This window comes from Pocillopora damicornis, chromosome 1 (assembly GCF_964200805.1).
Source record: "Pocillopora damicornis chromosome 1, jaPocDami1.2, whole genome shotgun sequence".
Lineage (NCBI taxonomy): Eukaryota > Metazoa > Cnidaria > Anthozoa > Scleractinia > Pocilloporidae > Pocillopora > Pocillopora damicornis.
The window spans coordinates 8,097,949-8,104,656 of record NC_142670.1 but is presented as its reverse complement, the minus strand read 5'-3'; the positions used below and the strand labels follow the sequence as shown (position 1 = coordinate 8,104,656).

The 6,708-nt window shown below is 40.6% G+C and overlaps 1 long non-coding RNA gene across 1 annotated transcript; it reads left to right on the top strand.

Moving 5' to 3' along the window:
- Positions 1–2,050: 2,050 nt before the first annotated feature.
- Positions 2,051–6,479, top strand: LOC149051765 (uncharacterized). Its single transcript, XR_016181078.1, has 4 exons — positions 2,051–2,689; positions 2,836–2,893; positions 3,360–3,489; positions 6,360–6,479. It is a non-coding gene; the product is annotated as an uncharacterized LOC149051765 (long non-coding RNA).
- Positions 6,480–6,708: the final 229 nt, after the last annotated feature.

Sequence of the window (6,708 nt, the reverse complement as noted above, 5' to 3'; positions counted from 1 at the left end):
GGGGGAGGGGGTTGTAATAACTTTTTCATTAATTCTGACTTCAAAACAACGCAGCATCGTTACAAAGAAAATAAGTTTTTGACTTTTTACCAGTCAACGTTTTGATGATTGTTCTAACTACTTATCTCACTACTCATCGGATCTAAATTGTTGGCAAACACACTTTTTCTAAATAAGACCTTTTCACTGCAGCTGAGCATCAACTGTCTAGAGAATTTGCTGGTGACGGTATTTTAAGTTCCAAAATAATCAAGGATTACGCTTAACTCGCCACACAAGCACGTTTATTTCTATCAATGTCAATAGATCTGAAGAGATTTTTTTTTTCCTTTTGGCATCGATTAAAATTAGTCTAAGACAATGTTAATCTGGTATTGTGTTCCTGTGATCCTTGTCAGTGCTGTTAAAAGCTGTTTCGCAGACTGTAAAAACATTGTGAATCATATAGAAATGAAAATAATATCTTGAAATACCCCAAACTACACCTCCTCCATTATTCTTATCGTCTCTTACAGTGTCTATCTCATGGAAACTTTGACGGGACAGGCATAAGAGGGGAGGGGAATGGGGGAGTGGGTAGAGTGAGTCTACGCTTGAGACCAGCAATATGCCTAAATACTGTATACATAACTTTATGTCAGTTAGAATTTCCGGGTAGCATGGTGGTGTTAGTTTATCCGTGGAAAGAAACTCTGTAAGTCAGAAATTAAGCAAGGATGACGAAGGACTAACGCTCGAAACTGCAGCTTTGAAACCCTTTACGGTATCAACTCAGTTGATGATACTAAATTATCTGTTTTCTACCTTAATCTTTGAAAAAGTGTTTTAGTTCCCTTTACATATCGTTTTATTATCTCTTAGCCTTATGGTTATTTCTTTTTAATTCTTCTTCTGAGAATCACGAGACAATAATCTCCAGCTCTTGTAACAGGTCATGCTGTCTCCTACTTGATTTAAAGAAGAAACAGGCAAAAAAAAAAATGAAAATATGACCTCAGACTCAACTGCCTAGAACACTTGAGAAAATATAAAACGATCGATTAATTATCCAGGAAATGTTTCTGTTTTCTATTGATGATTTCCTTCGGTTTTCCTCTCCAAGAGGATTGTACTTTTATAATGAGAATCACTGTGACTGTCTCGGGAATGATGTAATCAGAAAAAGATGTTATTAAATATGCCATGACACCTACTTAGTAGCCTTTTTATAAAGCTTAACAAAAAGCAATATTTCAGTAAAAAGATGGGTGGTCAACCGAGTGGGTAAGATGCACATAATTCACACAGAAATGATTATTATTCTCGTGTAAGTAAAATTCTCTGAAAAATATAATCCCCACTTAATGAATCTTTCATCAAGTAGTTGAAGGTTGTTTGGTCAAGATGGCCGATTGTGATTCTCTTGTTTTTGTTCTCGTTGATGTTGTCATCACTTTTGTTTAGGCTGTTATATGGAACGAGTAAAGGTACTTTATAACCAATGTAATTGCTTGGTCAAATTTGTCCGTAGTTGCTTCTTCACCAGACGATTCTGCACCTACAGGGCTGGTCTCTAAATTTGCCACGTGCATGTTGGACAGCTGAATATCCAATGATATCAAAATTTTGGGTGGGAAGTAAGGTCAGTAACTTCACAGCCTTTAGTTAGTGTAGATGCATTGGTCGATGCTGCGCTCGTCCTTCATTATAAGATCCTCCCAGACTTGGACAGGCACAAAATGGGGGGGGGGGGGAGGGGAGGAGGGAGTGGAGTGAGACAATGCGCTCGAGACCAGTAAAGTAAGTCCAATTCAGTAAAAACACTAATTCAAATCGATAATCATTTTACAATAAATAAAAACTTATCGATTATATTTGCTATTTGTCGCTTGACAATAAAATGACCAGTAATATTCACAGCAAAAATTCTGAAAGTCTTAAATATAAGTATATATATATATATATATATATATATATATATATATATATATATATATAACTGCAGACAGTACTGTTTCGGCCTTCTGGGCCTCATCAGTGCAGTGCTGATGCTAGGATGGAGGTGAGGCAATAAAGCCACCCCAAGCGATCTCACACATGTGGGATCACTTAAGCCATGCCAGAGTGCTCAAACTAGAAAAACTAGTGAGCATGCATAATGCTAGCAGCAATGACTCATCCTAGTAGAGTGCTCAATTTGGACATGAAAGCAAAGCTTTATATGCCAAAGAGCTATATCTAACTGCAGACAGTACTGTTTCGGCCTTCTGGGCCTCATCAGTGCAGTGCTGATGCTAGGATGGAGGTGAGGCAATAAAGCCACCCCAAGCGATCTCACACATGTGGGATCACTTAAGCCATGCCAGAGTGCTCAAACTAGAAAAACTAGTGAGCATGCATAATGCTAGCAGCAATGACTCATCCTAGTAGAGTGCTCAATTTGGACATGAAAGCAAAGCTTTATATGCCAAAGAGCTATATCTAACTGCAGACAGTACTTTTTTTTTTAAAATATAAAAGCCTGGAGACCAGGCAGTTTTATTTCGTCAATGATATCTATTTACAATTCTAATTGATTAAAGTATTCGAATTAAATTATGAGTTATTTAGGTAATTACAGGTCTCAATTAACTAATGATATTTTCTCTTACAGGCGGCACGAACAGCGCACGGGCTATAACAGCCCGGAGTAAGCGCCCACCTGTAAGAGGTAACAAAGTTCTATTTAAAAGTTTCCTATTTACTATTTACAAAGAGATATTTCAGACCATGTGGGGCGCAAACAGCGCGCGGGCCTGTAGCCCGGAGTAAGCACCCCTCATGGGCGAGATTTAACAAGTTTTATTATACACAAAGGTTCAGGGGGGAGCAAGAGAGGGGAAGAAGATGGGCTTACCAGCGTCGACCGAACAAAGTACGTTTTTAAAAGACCAAAAATTCCTTAAGGTATCAGTGCCGTTACTAAGAATTCTGAGTTGGACATCTTTCTTAATTAAGTCTATAATCGCGTTGGAGCTCAAAAGAGAACCTTCGAAGGTAGCTTTATTTCTGGCAAGCCAACACCAATATATGATGGTTGCCTTGAGAAAGTTAGATAAGGATATAGCGGTGGTAGATTGGTCTAGGGAAAAAGGGTAGTAGACAGATGTAGGGGAGATAGAGAAGGGGGAGTCGAGTAGAGCACGGAAAAGGGGGGAGAAGTGGTCCCAGACTTTCACAACTCTGGGACATCCCAAGAAGCAGTGTTCAATAGTTTCCGTTTTTCCGCAGATCGCGCATTTGTCATTATTGATGTATCCCCAAGACTTAAGGAGATATCTTACGCGGATCATTCTATGGATCAATAGCCAAATTAGATCGTTCTTCTTGTTTTCAATTAGCTTTAGGCGAGACTTGCGCCACACCCAGGCCCAACGATTGATGGGGCGGTCCATAGCAGACGCCCAAAAACCGGAGCACCGGGGTGCAACGCAGACGGGGTCAAGCAACAAAAGATATAAATTCTTACCGGTGAGTAAATCAGGCAAGGCACCAGTTTTCTGATGCAAGGTACGGAAATTATCTAGACAAAGGCGGTAGTAATTGGAAGGAAGGAAGGAAGAGGGAGCAGAATTGGTGGGAAAAGAAAAACGGGGATCTAAAATAGTTAGCTTATGTCCTAAAAAATATCGAGCTAGGTAATGCCATTTGGATGTGCCAAAGTCATCTCTTAAACTGGAAAAAACAGAAAGGCGCAGGCTAGCGCACTTAGCTTTAAAATTAACGACGTTGAGGCCCCCGGATGATGGGGGCGCACAACAGCGATCGCGACTAACATTTTCCATTTTTCCTCTCCAGATAAAAGGCCAAATGATCGACTTAAAGCTATCGTGCACCCAACGGGGTAGGGGGATGACTTTAGCAACGTGCCATAAACGGCTTGCGCCTAAAGTATTTACAATTAAGGTCCTACCGATAAAAGACAGGTCTCTTTGTTTCCAAAGATTTAGAACCGAACTTAGTTTGTCTAATTTGGCCCGCCAATTGTCGTCGTCGACATTGACGAGGCCGTTTGAGAAGTAAACACCAAGCACTCTCATTTTAGTGACCCATTTGAGGCCATAGGGAGATTCAATTCTAGTTCGCCATTTTCCTAACCACATTGCTTCAGATTTGGACGTGTTCAGTTTAGCGCCAGATCCTTGTTCAAATTTTGATACGACTCGGAGAAGTGAAGAAAGAGATCTTTCGGATTTTAAGATGCAAGTAGCATCGTCAGCGTATTGGGATATTTTATATTGAAGGCCCCCTGCTCCGGGGAGCAGGAAACCTTCAATATCTTTACAATTACGGATTTGCGTTGATAATACTTCTGAAACTAGCACATAAAGGAGAGGAGATAATGGGCATCCTTGTCTCACCCCTCTTCTTAAGTGGACAGGGGGGGACAGGGAGCCATTAACAATGATTCTAGAGAAGGCTTTAGAATAAAATAGTTCGACCCACCCACAAAAGGAGGGGCCGAAACCAAATTTACGCAATACTCTCATCATGAATTCGTGGTCAACTCGGTCAAAAGCTTTTTCCTGATCTAAGGAAATGAGAATACCCGGTTCATTAGTTTTGTCAATCATGTCGAGGGCATCACGAAGTAAGGCCAAATTTGAGAAGATAGTGCGGCCGACCACGCCGCACGTTTGGTCTGAATGCACGATGGAGTTCATGACTTTTTTCAATCGTTCAGTGATGATTTTAGATGCTAACTTGTAGTCAGTGTTTAACAAAGAAATTGGGCGCCAATTTTTTGCGAGGCGTCGATCATCTTTTTTGTGGATGAGTCGTAGGAGGCCCTCGTACTGGCTATCCGCGAGGGAGCCAGCAAGAAAGGCCTCGTTCAAAACAGAAAGGAGAGATTCGCTCAAATCGTTCCAAAAACACGAGTAAAATTCTGTTGGGAGACCATCGGAACCGGGTGACTTGCCGGTCCGAAGGCCTTCCAATGCAGTAAGTAATTCTTTATTAGAAAAAGGGCCTTCACATAGATTGCGCTCATAATCAGTCAGTGAAATTCGAGGCCGTCAATTATTTCAGTTTGAATTCGCATATCAAGAGGATCTTGGGTGAATAAATTCTTGTAAAAATTGGTTAAAATTCTTTCAAGATCATTTTGAGAATTTCTGAGAACACCGTTCTCGTCAAAAAAAGATTCAAAACTATTCATGTCAGCTCGTTTTTTCTCCAGACGGAAGAAATAGCGTGTTGGTTTCTCACCTTCTTCGAACCATTGTGCTCGGGAGCGGACTTTAGCTCCTTCGGCTTCTTTCGAGATCAGAGAGGACAATTGGCTTTCCAAATCGCTAATTACACCTGGGTTATTTAAGCGATTAGAATGTAAAGCGTTTTTAGCATGGGTTAATTGCTTAGTAATTAGGATTCTTTTGGCATTTGCTGTTCTCTGTTTACGGATACAGTATGAAATACTTGTTTTGCGGATTTCAATTTTTAGAGCATCCCACCATTCGCGAAGGGAGGCGAATTCGGGGATTTTAAGCTTAAAGTTGTTAATCGATTTTGACATAATGTTTTTAAATTCTACATCTGAGAGTAAAGAGCTGTTGAACTTCCAAATTCCAGGACCGTGATTAGAAGGGCTAGTCGTTAGTTCAATTTTTATGATCGGATAGGTCGTATACGCATGGAAGAATATTACATTTCGTTACTAGGGTTAAGCCTTTAGCGACGAGAAAGCGGTCAATTCTAGATGCCTGGGTATGGTCTTTATTAGACCAGGTGAAAGTTACTTTGCGCGGGTTGTTTTTGCGCCAAATGTCTGTAAGTGAGAAGTCAGCACAAAGGGATCGGAGAAGTTTTTGATCAGACAATAGGATGGCGGAACAATTTAATTTATCTAGGACATTGTCCACACAATTAAAGTCTCCCCCGATCACTAGATCCCCTTGGGGGAGAAAGTAATTGTGCAGACAAGAGAAAAAACTTTTACGATCCGAAATAGTATTGGGAGAGTAAATGTTTACTAAATTTAGTTTAGAATTATAGTAGTCAATGAGTAAGCTCAATATTCTTCCTTCGGAATCGGTCAAAAAACGGATAATTTTGCCTGGAAAGTTTAGAGAAAAGAGGATGGCAACACCGGCAGACCTGCCAGTCCCGAAGGACCACAGACATTTGCCGCGCCAGAGTATTTCGAATTCCTCCGCTTGTTTTTTGCATGAGACATGTGTTTCTTGTAAAAGGATTATGTCACAGTTTGAATAATTTAATTCTTGAATAATTTTCCGACTTTTACTGGAGGACCCGAGTCCTCGCACATTTAGAGAAATTATTTTAAGCTTACTCATTGAATATAAATAAAAATTAATATCTGTACCGCCTTCTCCTAGGTTTAACTCTCTCCCATCCATCATCATCAGTTTCGGAGCCAGAGTAGTCACGGCGGGAAGATCTATCGCGGTCATCGCGGCCGCGATAATAATCTCGATCGCTTCTATCTCTCTCTCTTCTGTCGTCTCTCCCTCGCTCGTCTCTTCGTTCTCTTGGTCGTTCTCTTCTACCTTCGTCGCGTTATTGTTCTCGTTGTTTCTCTTGATCTTGTTGTTTCTGTTGTTCTTGCTGTTCCTGCTTTTCTAGTAATTTCTGTTGTTCTTCTTGTTGTCGCTGTTGTTCTCTCTGTTGTTGTAGTTTTTTCTGCCTTTCTTCTCTTTCCTTGGCGCGCTGGGCTCGCTCTTGTTT